We start from the raw sequence: 15,003 nt of genomic DNA, 5'->3' as shown, positions 1-15,003 counted from the left end.
CATGGTCGATGGTATCGAAAGCTGCCGAGAGGTCCAGGAGAACCAACAGGGATGTACTCCCCCTGTCCTTCTCCCTGCACAGGTCGTCATACAGGGTGACCAAGGCAGATTCAGTACTGTACCCGGGTCTGAAGCCGGACTGAAAAGGATCCAGATAATCAGTTTCCTCCAAGAGTGCTTGGCGTTGTCCCGCCACCACTCGCTCCAGCACCTTGCCCAGAAACGGGATGTTGGCCACAGGTCTATAGTTAGTGGCCATCTCTGGATCCAGTGACGCTTTCTTCAGGACCGGTCGTATTACCGCCTCCTTTAAAGGGGCAGGCACTCGACCCTCCCTCAGAGAAGCGTTAACCACTTCCAAAATCCAGGTCCCAATCCCGTGCTTGGAGTTATTTATTAACCAAGACGGGCAAGGATCCAATAGGCAAGTGGTGGGACGTACTCTTCCAAGCACCTTGTCCACATCATTGGGCCGCAATAATTGAAATTCCTCCAGTAATTTTGGACCAGACGGTGGCATTGGCGACTCCTCAGAGACCTCTGATTCATTAGTGGAGTCCAGCTCGTGACGAATCTGAGCGATTTTCTCCCTGAAATGCCTGGCAAAGTCGTCACAGCGGGCCTTTGAGGGTGGCATCGGATCTTCCTTAGGATCCAGGCGAACCAGGCCTTGCACCACTCGAAAAAGCTCCGCTGGACGGCATTGTGAGGAGGCAATGGAAGCAGAAAAAAACTTCTTTTTCGCCACCTTCACCGCCACAGCATAGGCCCGATAGTGGGCTCTCAAGTGTGTTCGGTCAGATTCATCCCGTGATTTCCTCCACCTACGCTCTAGCCGTCTCCCAACTCGCTTCATCGCCCGTAATTCAGGTGTATACCAAGGGAAGAGCGCACTCTGCCCGGTGGGAGAGGACGCTTAGGAGCGATCGCGTCCACAGCCCTGGTCATCTCTCCGTTCCACAGTTCGACCAGAGCCTCAACAGGAGCACCAGTCTTGTCAGCCGGAAACTCCCCCAGGGCCCCCAGGAATCCATCAGGATCCATCCGGCTCCGGGGGCGGGCCCATACAATCGGGTCCGCACTCTTATAGAGGGAGAGGCCGCTCTCGAGCACAAACCTCACCAGGAGGTGATCTGACCATGACAGGGGAGTCAAACATAAGTTCTTCACCCTCAGGTCATCCTCTACCTGCCCCGTCGTGAATACCAGGTCCAGAGTGTGTCCACGTTCATGGGTAGGGCCAGTGACGTGTTGAGACAGGCCCATGGCCGTCATAGAGGCCATGAAGTCCTGAACCGCCCCGGTCAGTCCAGACTCGGCATGGAGATTGAAGTCCCCCAGGACCAACATCCTGGGGGTCCTCAACACCAGATCCGAGACAGTCTCTGTCAGCTCAGATAGGGAGACTGCTGGTATAGTTCCACAAAAGTAGATCAGAATATTGTAACAGACAAGAATTAGTAGTGGCTTTATAGATTCAGAAATTTAACTTGGCCCCAAAATAGAGCTGCAAAATCCCATTAACAATAAGGAAGGAAGAGCTCCTGGCATATTGTGGTTGACCACAGATACATTCAATAGTTAATAATAATGTCCCTTGCTAGAATAAACTGTATTAACTACTGTGCCATACATGAGCAAACAAGGAATAGTGGTGAACTCTTATACTTCTTAAAGCAACACCTGAAGAGAATCTCAGCAATGTTTATCATCAACTCATCTTGGAAACACCTAATTAATTCGCATTCTACCATCACACTATACCTTCATTATCACTGCACATGAGGTACTTGAAGCATTATTAAGAACTAGACAACCCAGTGATAATCTAATTGCTTTGCAGTTATTGAACTACAAACTCTGTCTTGCAGATTTGCACTCATCACCTCTGGTAGCATTGTTTTAAGGGGGGAAATGACATTATCATTTAGAATGCCATTAAACTCCAGTAGCTATGTGTCCTAGCTTTTGCCACAAATATCTACCTTTTCCATTGGCTATATGACAGATCAAGTTTCACATTGGTTCAGAAAAAATAAGAACAGGTTCCTAGCTGATAAAACCCATTTGTGCCTGAGCTGAGTCAAATGAATATTTTTTTCCTCCATGTGATGCAATGCTTGAGAACAAGAAAAGTTCAGGCTTCAGAAATGGTTTGTACTACAGACCTGAACAGGGAGATAAATGGACATTGGGAATGAAAACCATAAGAAGTCCTTTTCTAGTTCTTATTTCCTCTGGTGTTGCAATATACCCCTGCCTTTTTCCACCTTCTTGCGTTACCCATAACCATGTACCAAACATGTCACTGACAAAATTCCAACCAACATATTACAATTGTATACAAGAGTGCCAATCCTTATCTGTTTTAGCACAGAACAAACTAGAAGCCCTCAAGTACTCAAAAGGTCAATGAGATTGCTTTCTCCTCCAAAATAAACCCCAAGCCCAGGAAAATAGTTCAGAGGGGAGGATGGAGTGGCTCCAATATAAGAAACAGCACTGAGTGGGGTTTACACTCCCATACCAATCCCTGGATATATTTTGGTGAGATCATATACTTGGGCCTATTTCAGTCATTTGAAGATACCACTTCCAATTATAGAACAAGGATATGACTTTTGTTCTTTTCCACCCCATGCTCTATGGGAGGGCTTGGAGCTTTTAATCCTTTCTTAAGTTCTGCTTCTAGAAGATAATATTGAACACATGCAGGTTTTGTCAATTTAATGTGTATGGCTTTTTGTCTCGTGTTTATTTTTAACTATATATATTCTCCGTATCACAGGTGTCCCCAAATGTACAGAATCTCCTATCTTGCTCATAAGTGGCTCAGTTTCATTATTTTATAGGGGTGCACAGAAGCACCAAATTTGATACTAAAGGGAACTGTAACAAATGCCAGAGGAGATCTGTTTATTATCTTTGCAGATTGGCGTAAGAGCTCATTTTTCTTTTTATGAACTATCAGCATTCATCTATGATGCTGCAATTGACTTTTCAAAATCCTGAAGAATAGGCTGATGCCAGGCTTCTTCAAAGTTTTCTTCATTCCCTTGCTTATTACTTTCTTTCTTAGAAATGTGGGATTTAACATGAATATGGCTTTATGACTCATAGCCTGTAATTCATTCTATAAAGAAAGAGATTTTGGCAATGTGATTAGTAATTTCCTTGCCTTTCCAGTCTCCAGGGAATCAGAGGTACTGGATATTACCAAATAAATGGTTCTCTATCACTCTGCAAAAACACTTTAGAAAAACATACACACTGCCTGTTTTTTCAGTTGCTTCCCCCACCCCAAACATTTCCACTCTGTTTCATCTGTACTGACAGCATTTTCAATGCCAGAAACAACAGGACCTACTGCTCAAGCTGATTTCTGCAGCAATTATAATCTTCATCCTACCACTTTCTACTTCTAAGTGCTTCATCCATTGAAGTATTATGCTGCCAGACTTAGTGTGGCAATCAATGAGAGGTGGCCATCATGATATTTAAGCAGTGATCCAATACATCTTGATATGCTGACATGTGAAATAGATAGCATCGTCTCTTCCACAATGTCTTATTCATGATCAGCCATGACAAATTTCTTCCAATCTGATGCCCATAATAATAAGAAGAAAACCCATGCAAATGTCTACCTTGCACATATCTCAGACTTGCAAACCATCCTCCTAAGGTTACTTCAGATAATATACACAGAATAACTTCTTTATAGAATACTATATTCCTGCTGAGTAATTTCTGTGATGTCTTTCATAAGCAGCTGATGGATAGTAGTGTAGGGATGCAGAAACCCACACAGCCATTAAGATCCATTGTGGCTTTGATATCCAACATCCAAAATTGCTTGAACGACTGTAACGTTGGCTTAATGTAAAATATGCTCCCTTTTATGCTTTCTGGGCTAAAAATAGGTGTATTGCCATTCTCTTAATGCATCATTATGAACTAGCTATGCAGTTACTTTTAATATAAAAGAGGGAAAAGCCCTGAAACTATACAAAATTCACTATAAAGGCAGAGAGCTGAGAAATCTGCAAGGTGGGAAGACCTCACACAGCGACGCTCCCGTTATGTCCTTGTAAAAATGAATAGATGCACAAAAAATCAAGTAAAAAGAAAGCATGCAAACACTGCACTAATGTTCTAAGTGACAGTTGTTATGATTACATCTTGCAAAGTATTCTAAAAAAGGAGCAAGAACATGAGAGGAGCTCTGCTGAATCACAGCAAGGGTCCATCAAGTCCAACATTCTGTTAAGATAGTTGCCAAACAGTTGTCCACAGAAAACCCACAAGCAGGATATGAGTGCAGGAGCAGCTTCCCTCCCAGGTTCTCCACAAACTGATGTCTATAGGCATACTGATTTTGATGCTGGATGCAACATATAGTCATTGATAGCCTTATTGATTTCCACAATCCCCTTTGAAACTAAACTTGTGGAAGTGAATTCTATAACTTAACTATATGTTCCATGTGAACATATAGTGCTTCCAAGTCTCCCACCAATCAGCTTCATACATAGGATGATCTGGAATTATAGCATTATGGGAGAGGCAAATAGCATAACATCTAGCTATTGTTGTGAGCAGGTCTCTCCCTCCCTCTTCCTCCTCATCAGATTTAGACGCTAACTTAGAACTTAGAAGTACGATCGTTTTATGAGAGCTGGCCCAGTTACAGTACAGTATAAATCAAAGTAGTGTTCTTCATGAGATATGGGAGAAGCACCTGCCCATTCAGTTGAATCCCAACTGAAACTCAGACCCTCCTTTGCTCCCTTTCAGAAAAAGATTCTGACCTCACCTTCAGAAGAGGCTCATGCTGCTGGAAGACTAGTCAGCAGGAATACAGGACCCTTCTTGCTTTCAGTACACTTCCTAATCATGCTTAACATGGAATTTGCCTTTTCTCACAGCAACCACAACCCCACGACCTCTTTCTCAGTCAGTTACTGCTAGCTGGTACTTATTGCCCAAGTATGCATTACTCTACAAATGCCTAAACAGAATCATGCCCATTCTTCCCATTTGCAGAGGTCCTTTCAGAATGACTCACAATCCCATTTTGTCTTAAGTACCCTGAATACTTTGGTGGAATTGGTCACTTCACTGCTCATTCCTAATTCCAGATCACTGATAAACAAGTTGAGAAGTGTTGGGCCCAGTACAGATCCCTCCAAACCAATACTGTTGACATTGCACCATTAGGATCATTTGGCATTTATTCCTACTTTCTGTTCTATTCTCCAAACTAGTGCAAGATTGATAAAAATTGAAAAATTTGTTTGTTGTTTATTTGATTTATATCCTACTCTTATGAACTTTTTACTTCAAAGTGTGGCTTAACATATATTTCTTTTCAAGGTCCGGTGGAAACTACTGATGTAGTTGTTGTTTAGGCTTGTTAAGCATGAGTACCTTTCATTGCTTTGGTGAAATTTTGAGCAGCAGATTAAAATTTATCAAGGTTTGTCTTTACTCAGTGAAAGACTCTGGTAGCAACAATGGACAAAGTTATTAGGCATGCTCAGTTTCACTGTGAATCTAGAATTTAGTCCAGTGTTTTAATCAGAATCCCACTGTCTCTGTCCCCTGCAATCTTACAGCAGAGAGGTGGTAGCAAACTATCAACTGAGGTAAGAGTAAGGTAATTAGATACATAGAAAAAAGTGAGTCAAAAGAGGCCTCCTGGCCCTTCTAGTCTGACCCCCAGCTCCAGCAGGCTCTGCTCATGTAACCTCCAACATGTGATAGTCCAATCTTTCCTTGAGCATCTTCACTGATGGGGCCTCAACTACCACCCTTGGAAGTCCATTCCATATCCTAACCATCAGGAAATATCTACTGACATCCAAACTGAAGCCTGGTTCCTTGAGCATTGCACCATTGGAATGCTCCTGCTCTCCACTGCAGGGAAGAACAGGTCATGGCCCTCTTCCACATAACATCTCCTCACATATCTATAAGTTGCTAAAAAAATTCTGAAAGCTAACAAAATTGCTGCCACTGACAAGCAGAACAGCGAAGACTGGGAGGAAACTGAAGAAGCTGTGTTTGGATCTTATGCAGGGTACTTAAAGGTGAGCTATTCTAAACATACAGGGATATACCTATGCATCAGTACACATTTACTGCTCAGTGAATGATTTGTTATATTTTTTTAGCTCTGTGTGTAAAACAATGTAATAATAAATTTCATTTTTAAAAACCAGATAAACCCAGTTTAAATAGTCCTGCTGGTTTATGCTAGAGTTAAGCTGGAATCCAAGGCTGATACTTGTCCCATGATCAACAATAATGTTGATTATCAGTTGTAAGCAAGCACACTTTGTTCCATTGCACTACATCATTATTGAAAACAGACTTCGGGGGTGGGGTGTTTGTGATTCTGAGGAGCTTGGGCCAGCTGGGGATAGTTTTAACTCTGCTCTTAAATATTTTCTAAATATTTAAAAATTAAAAAAACCATTGAATTCTGTAATATTTTATACTGCAGACCATGCATCCGGTAAACTTGGCAAACAAAAAGAACTTGAACTGCCACTGAAAATGCAAATTTGTCACCAGACCATATGCTCAAAAAGATTGTGTCACTTCCCACATTTTCAAGTTTTTGAAGCTAGGTATTACATAAATGGGAGACATTTATGCCTTTATTGTTATTTTATTACTTCACCCTTCATACAAAGGCCTTAGGATGGGTGTCAAGCCGTGCGAGGGGTACTGAACTGCATTTATTTGTTACAAATAGAAGTTTGTGTATTCTTCAAGGCTGAAATAAGTGTTTGATTCTAAAGACCCACAGAAGAAAATGTGAGAAGGGCTGACCAGGAAGGTACCTGTCACTCAAGAGAACTTCCTGAGATGGATCACCCTCACTTACTTATGTGTTAAGGAAGTAGAAACTTCCACAAAGTTAACATGGATCCTAATAAAGTATCAATGCAGTTTAAAAATGGTATCTTCTGTATAGATGGAGGATGGGTAACATGCCATCCCAAAGATGGAGGCTACCCTTCTGACAGTAACTGCAAGTTGTCTCTCCCCCATGTTATAGACCCAACCCTGGTAATTAGATAATGACTGTTTCAAAATCACAAAGCAATTTTTAAAAAGCAAAATGCATGTTGGAACCTGGTCTTACTTCAGCATACCATACTGGCTCTGGAACATCTGGAGACCACAACATCTGGAGTAAATGTTCTGCAGCACAGAAAGTCTGTTCATATTGTAAAACACCTGTGTTAAAAGAGTGAATGACTTTCAGAAAAACATATGTAGACAGATTCAATGAGAGTATTTTGAATGTTGCTGCAGCACATTAAAAGCAGGACAATGGTGGCATAAGGAGGAGCTCTACAGGTGTTCTTGCAGGGCCCAGAAGTCCTCACATCGTCCTGGTGCTGCATGGAACAGCCATGCCACCACTGTCAGATCTGGAGCATTATCCAACATTGTCCCGATGCTAACTCTAACACCCAATTTTGACAGCAAATTGCCACTTTTGCTAGTTGTACAGGTTGCATTGCACAAGTGTTGGTTTACGCTAGTGGAATATCATTGGTGGTAGTGCTAGGACAACACTGGATTGTACCCACAGCCAATAAAGCAATGCACTTGAATATATGGCTTTTGAAAGAGTTCAGTGGGACTAAAGTAGAGTAGGCTACAGTAAGCTTAGGTCTCTGTATGCTGTATGCAGTCATGGAATTGCAAACATAATGTACTACACTAATGAAGTTAGAAATATACATCATAGACTGAAAAAATAATGTTAGTAATATATCATCCTCAGGGAGAAGGGAAGAATATTATTTGAACTGACATAAGGGCTCTCAATTCATTATTTAATCAGAAATAGAGATCGATTTAATATTGTCAAAGTTGTATGCAGGTTTCCAGGACATCTATAACCTAACAATTATTTGGTGGTTGAGTCTCATTTATCACACTTAGCTGTCCAAGCATCCCATGGTAGATAATGTTTCCATGCAACAAAAGTAATTAATATTTTTATTTGTGCAAAATAAATAGAAATAGTCCCCCAGTCTTCATTCAACTCTTTTATAGGTTTTATCATTTATCCTCTATGAATGCTGGATTTTAACAGATCACACAAATGTCTCTAAGGGGATTATGCATCTACATCATCAGCTTTTCAATGTATGTGGTTCTCCTTTCTGCAACAGTCAAGGAAATGATTGTTGTGCAGGTCTCTAGCTATCAGTATTGTATTAGAGGATAAAATTATGTAATTGGCATTGAGCAGACAACATTGAAATAAATGAGGTTCAAGAGTGCATGAAATTATCATTCCAAGAAATTCAAAATCAAAGGCCAGATCAGTACCATGTTTTTTCTGTGAATGGATGAGCCCCGCAACTCCAGATCCACAATTTTTCAGCTGAAATCATGTTATCCTTGCAATATGCTTGTCCCAGTACACACATCATAATATCAGTTATGAAGAGTGTGGGTGTAAATGCAGCAAGTGTGACTTCTATGGTTTGTAGAAAATGGCATGTAAAGCTGGGACCAGCAACTTTTCTCTGTGGGATGCATCCTGGTATTTTAGGAGGAAACTCCTGTATTCCCTGACTATTGGCCATGCTGCCTGGAGCTGATGGAGGCTGTGGACAAGAATAGGATGTCTACTCTTGCTTTTGTCTGGGCACTGTGGCCAAGATAGCCCTGAGATTCGGGTGCAGTGTGGAAATATAACATTAAAGAGTGAATGCTGAATTAATTCCACTGTTTAACTGGCTGTAGTTGGTTATACTTCTACAGCATTATTTTAAGGTATTTTAAAACTGTTTTAGTCTCCTGTTTTTAATCTTGTAATTTGTAAAGATTTGTAAAATCTTTATTATTATTATTATTATTGATATTGTTGTTGTTGTTATTATTATTATGCCTTTTTTGGTCTTGGCATATACATGCATGAATTAAATAAATAAATTTGGGAGAACTGACATTCTGAATTAGAGGGAGGGGAATTAAAGGACTTGAAAGGGACCGAGACCTCCATGTGCTGAGATCTGATATTATACTGTGTAAGGTTTGAAAAATACAGCTGTGATTGCTAGGCTTAATAGACCAAGATTCACATACACTATACAGTTTGCAAGTATATCTTACCCTAAGTGGAATAAGGGGTGGGGAAGAATGATGTCGATTTCAGGTTGTCAGACAACATGCCCTTGACTGGTGTTGTTGTCTTTAATTCTGGGCAATTGCTATCTTTAGAGTTTGTCCTTTAGCTGCCATGACTCTTAATAAAACTGTCAGCTGTAGCCTGTTCAAACTCACCTTGGTAGTCCTGGACTTCCTGCCAGCTGCTTGCAAATATTAGTCCTGATTAATTAGAATAATCTATTACTCACATATCTTATTTCCTCTTGTTCTGTCTTTTTCATACCAATAACTGACATCCTGAATCAGGAAATCAAAGACAGTACTTAAACCTAGCAGTTTGTTATTCAAGAAACCTCTACTATCCATATGACAGAACACTGAGTACAAAAATATCTGATATTCAAAAAGGAATTTTAACAAAAATAAATAAATTTCAGATCATATCAAGAAACATCTAGCTAGGTGTTTCTTCTCGATCAATCAATGGAAGAAAATCTTGGGTATAGTTACACAAACATCTCTTAGATAATTACCCAGAGAGGCATGTTTTCCTACATATAAATGATGTATCATCAGTTTATTTCTAAAAGCCAACCATAAAAGCCAACTTGAACCAACTTAAGCTGTATCAGGATTTTTTTCTGAAAAATCACAAATCTTAACATCATTGGAATAGCCATACTAATAGGCTAAACATAAACAGCTAAACATACTGCCTTTATAAATATACAGTAATATCAAACAATCCACTAAGATTAATAATCATTGTAAGGCATAACCAAGGGCAAAGGGGAAAAAATCAAAAGTACATAGAGCTTCAGTTCCCATCATCCTTCAGCATTACAATTCCTATCAAGGCAAAACTAATCTATATCTCCTTTATTATTTTGACACTGCCCCCAAGCTCTTAAGCATATTTAAATGTGATAGTACCACCATGGCAATAAGATGGAAATCATTCCAGTTATTCCACAGAAATAATAGCCTGAATGGCCTTTGGCAATAATCATATGAAAATAACAAAAATAAGTACATGTCATGCAGAGACTACTGGACATGTCTTGTTAATATGGTTGCATGAGTTCATTGCAGTTGTTAGTAAGAAACAGTTCATGATCTACTGCACAGACTGAATTTCAAATTAACCAAATTTAAACTGGAATGAGCTCTTATTATAGAGTCCATAAATGCCACTGTTACTTCTTCCTGTTTTGGTAACTAACTTGCTCTTTTTCTTTTTTACATTGTTCACTGTTGTTAATGATAGAAAAATGCAAACATTTGTAATATGTAACAAAATAAAAATATTGTATAAATGTTTCTTTTTATTTTATTATTATATATAACAATCTATTCTGCCTCTTATCCAAAAATGAACTGCGTGATGTTGGGCAGATATAAATAATTCAATATTACAAATATCTCTGTTGGATTGATTTGAAACCTGTCTTCCATCAAGAAAATGCTGAAGGTTCTAGTAATCAAAAGAAAAAAAAATAGAATAAAAACACAGAAGCACAATAACACAAATACATTTAAAACACAATCGTAAAAGACAATGGAATAGCACAGCAAATGATTCAACAGACTAGCTTTCATGCTGATACCCTGTCTGAATAAAATACAGTGCTAAAAGCGAACCAACAATATAACATAGAACTTAGATGTGGTAGCAGGCAATAAAACTGTACGACAAGTAAAACAATGTAGTCAATTAACAAAGCAGTGTCCCTGCTTTTATACACAATGTAAACTTAAAGCATGAAATATATGTAACTAGTGGAGTGTGCAATTTCCATTGCTCTTTAGTTTTGGTATCAAGATACTCTGCATGTATGGCTGGGAGGCAAGGGAATAAGTAGATCTCTGTTGTCTCTCCTCAAAGTCTTGTCTCGGCTCCAGGAATATTTCCAGTTTTTAGTGTTCATTGAACTGGCTAGATACCTTTTATATGATAGTGGAAAAACTCTTTCCCATCCAGCATCAGTCACATAAGAATTGTTGGTCCCAGCTGCATATGTTACACACAGATTCCTTATTATGCATTGATGAATCAGGACCATTCTTCTGAAAGAAATTAATGAGGTTCCTGCATGGTCTTGCATACATCATTGACTGGGGCCTGCTTAGCTTTAGGAATTAAGCTGTTTTTATAGGAACCGACCCACAGGACTCAGGACAGGAATTTGTAGCAAATACAAATACACCATCTATCGGGTAACCAGCCATCACAGCTCCACAGAGTAGAAGTAGGGCCTCACTGGAGGAGCTTTGATCCTAGGAGAGGACTTCAGTGATCTAAGAACATAATATGAAGGGCTCAGAGAAGCACCAGCATTGATGCTTCAATCACATTCATTTAAAGGATCTCAGAAAAACCTGTCTGGCCTTGCAGGGGCACTCAAGTGAAGTAATTGGGGAGGTTTCATGATATTTCATGTAGACCTTCCCTGGCTGAATACTGCCAGGGCATTCATCCCACAGAGCAGGGTGGGTTTGAGATTCCATTATGGGCAGGCTGTCCCACAACTGAGATTGTTTTTAGTGGTTTGAATTGTGAAAGCAAAGAATCTCCCACTGCCCTGAATTAACCATGACAATACACTATGTAAGTGGCCTCATTTCATATATCCCTAATTCAAAAGAAAGGAAGATATTTTTTCTGTAGTGATCAAGTACTAAAAATTAGCATAGCATTTAAGGATAATGTACATTCCATGACACATATATAGATGAAAGATCAGTTAAGAAAATAACTCAACACATGGGAGTGGGAAATCTTAACAATTCATACAAGTACAACAGTTTACAGAATAAAAGAAAATGCTTATATTTGTACTTCAAAATCACACAGGTCTCTATGATAAATTTAATAGAAATGCATAGCTTTGAAAAATAGTAACATTTCTATAATCTCTGTCCACATTGACTAAACTGGCATTTCTCAAGTGAATTGAAATGGCTGACTGTGAATTTTTGTTGTTGGGGTCAATGCATATAGTATATAGTAGCTGAACAAACAACCCTCCTAGCTAAATTAAAGAGAATAATCAATGAATTTTTCTTTATGACTGGCAGGATTTATGACTGCCTGCTGAATTATTATTGCGTTCACATTTGTATCTACAAAAAATATTGCAATAGTAGCCAGGTGCAACTGATCCAAGCTGATTACTAGGAATCTGGAACAGTTTCACTGAATTATATTGTGGTCTTGGGTATTAAGTTTAGATTAGATTAGTTTAGTTTTACTTATGTACAAGTGTCAGTTCAGAGGGTAAAGAGGGTGACATCTGTTTCTGGCTTGAATAAGAGCTGATTGACTATCTTATCTAATTATTTTCATATTTTGATAGTGCAACCTCCTAAATGGACTGTGGGAATGCTGTGGACATAATCTATCGAGATTTAGCAAAGCCTTTTAAAAGTGCCCAACAGTGTCCTGATTACCAAACTAGCAAAAAGTTTGCTAGATAATGCAACCATTAGGTAGATCCACAATTGGCTGCAAACTTGGGTTCAAAGAGTGCTAATCACTAATCAATGGCACATTCGCAAACTGGAGAGAGGTGACAAGTGGGGTGCTGCAGGGTTCTGTCCTGGGACAGGTACTCTTCAATATTTTTATTAGTCATTTAGATGAGGAAGTTCAAGGAAAGATAATTAAATTTGCAGATGACACAAAGCTGGGTAGAAGGCAAAGCAAATACATGATGCAGGGTCAATTTAGGTTAGTGATCAATGTCCAGTGTAGACAGACAGATGCCTAATCAGAGCCCATTCTTCTGGTAGCACATCTTAACACATGGGAAAGATATCTATTGTAGGCCATACATAGAAAATAACCCACTGAAATGATTCTTTAGTCAAACTAACTTAAATTCCATTCATTTCACTGGGTTTACTCTCCAGGTGATCAGTATTTGATACTACATTCTCCAAATGCTAGACAATCATAGCTTTGCTATAACAAATTTAAGCTTCAGTCAAATTTTGGACAGCGCCACTTGTGCTTGATTACCACAGATTCAGTCTGTTTACATGCATGCCTGAAATAAACTGGCAGTCATTTCATTTACTGTTTTCGATAAGGTCTTACACTTTTAACATAGGACTTAGGTTTAGATATGTTTACAGTTCACCCATTCAGATCAATAGGATGTAATAGCTCTGTTATAAGTGCAACGTTGTCTTGATCCAATCCAATAGGTTGCATCCAATGCTAATCTAATCTAATTAAAATTCCATCCATTCTATTAAGTCTGCTCTGTAGGATCAACATTAGATACAACCCATTGTTTCTACAGACAGAGTGAAAAGCCGAATTTGCAAAAATTCCATTTTTGCATGCTCTTTTGTTGGAAGGATGACTCATCCTTTATCACTGAGAAGGCTGAATCTCCTTTATTATTTAAATGCAAAGTAAAGCGGGAAAAGGCCCCATTTTAAAATGTATGTTTTAAAAAATCTGATTACTGGTAGCTTACAATCTTATGAAGACGCCTATAACCCTCTGAACTCAGCAGATTGTGTATGGCCTATGCAGGGTGAGAGAAGCCCTGACATTAAGGTCATCTCCACACCTCTGCCCCCCTGCACAACATCCTGCAAACTGTGGTGCTTCAGAACTGGAGGGAAGGAAGCCAAGACACTACCAGGAGATCTTGTATTGCAGAGGTGCAGCTCTCCTCCCACCCATCACTTTCACCACTCCCTAAACCCTTTTTCCAGGTTTGTTCTTGTGATCTTGCTGGCAGAGGGATGCCGGGAGTTGTAGGATGTTTTTCTATATAAGACATATAGGGTTGCATCCTGAATTAAACACTTGAAGACTAGACTTTTTCCCGCCACCAGAAATCTGAATTACATTAAAGTTGACAAAGAACAGTGGCCTGTTTCTAATTTAAAGTTTCAAACACAGCTGGATTTCTGACTATTTTAATGTTCTACAAAGGGGAGACAGCCTGTACAACCATCAGATGGCAAATCTGAATAAAAAGTGTATTTTGGAAACATATCCTTATCTCACGCTACAATAAGAGAGCCTTAAAAACAGATTGGTTCTTCAGTGAAATGGCACTGCCATTTCTCTCTCCCTTTCTTTGATACTCTAATGGTTTTAATTGGGATTTGGAGAGAGTTGTGGCTGCCTGCCAGGGTTATATACAATCATCCAGCTGTTCAGACAGTTAAAGACCTTAAGATGTAATAGCTGAAGAGCTGGCAGCCATTCAGACTGTCTGCTAGACATCAGGGAATATTCTTCCAAACTCTTTAAGACTTTATTTAATATTTCAGTCATTCACTTGGGGGAAAGTGGAAAAAACCCAAGAAATTCATTCACATAAACTTTACAATAGTCTCAATTCAGTGATGGAAGGGTAAGCACAGAAGAATTTCAACACTAGACAGACCAACATAGCATTCTGCATGCCAACACCAGGAAAAGTTCCCAGAAGGCTACAGTTTATATTGCTAATTCCAGGTTGAGTGAAGACCACTTATATGAGTTGTTTGCTTCCTCCCTCACCCCAAAACTGCCCCCCCACCAAGGTCTTCAAAAAAGGTTACCAGTCAAAATAAAACATGTCTAATGAATTCCCCAAACAAAATTCCAGCAATAGTCATTTTAAAACACAATGCATTATTGCAAGAAGAATCAGAAGAATAAAAAGATTTCCACAAAAGTTTGGGAGAATGAACTGCAGTAAAATTCTACACTTTTATCTGTTCTTGAGTCCTACTGAGCTGACCTCTGAGTACAACCCTTGCCTAGATGACTGATAAAAAAGGTCATGTGAAAATCAAGATAATTTGCATGGAGTGGGGAGAGGGAATCATCAGCAATTTCCCAAG

Source organism: Varanus komodoensis, unplaced genomic scaffold (genome assembly GCF_004798865.1).
Source record: "Varanus komodoensis strain SLA01 unplaced genomic scaffold, ASM479886v1 scaffold4, whole genome shotgun sequence".
Taxonomy (NCBI): domain Eukaryota; kingdom Metazoa; phylum Chordata; class Lepidosauria; order Squamata; family Varanidae; genus Varanus; species Varanus komodoensis.
The sequence above is the reverse complement of the archived record's forward strand: the minus strand, read 5'-3'. Positions refer to the sequence as shown.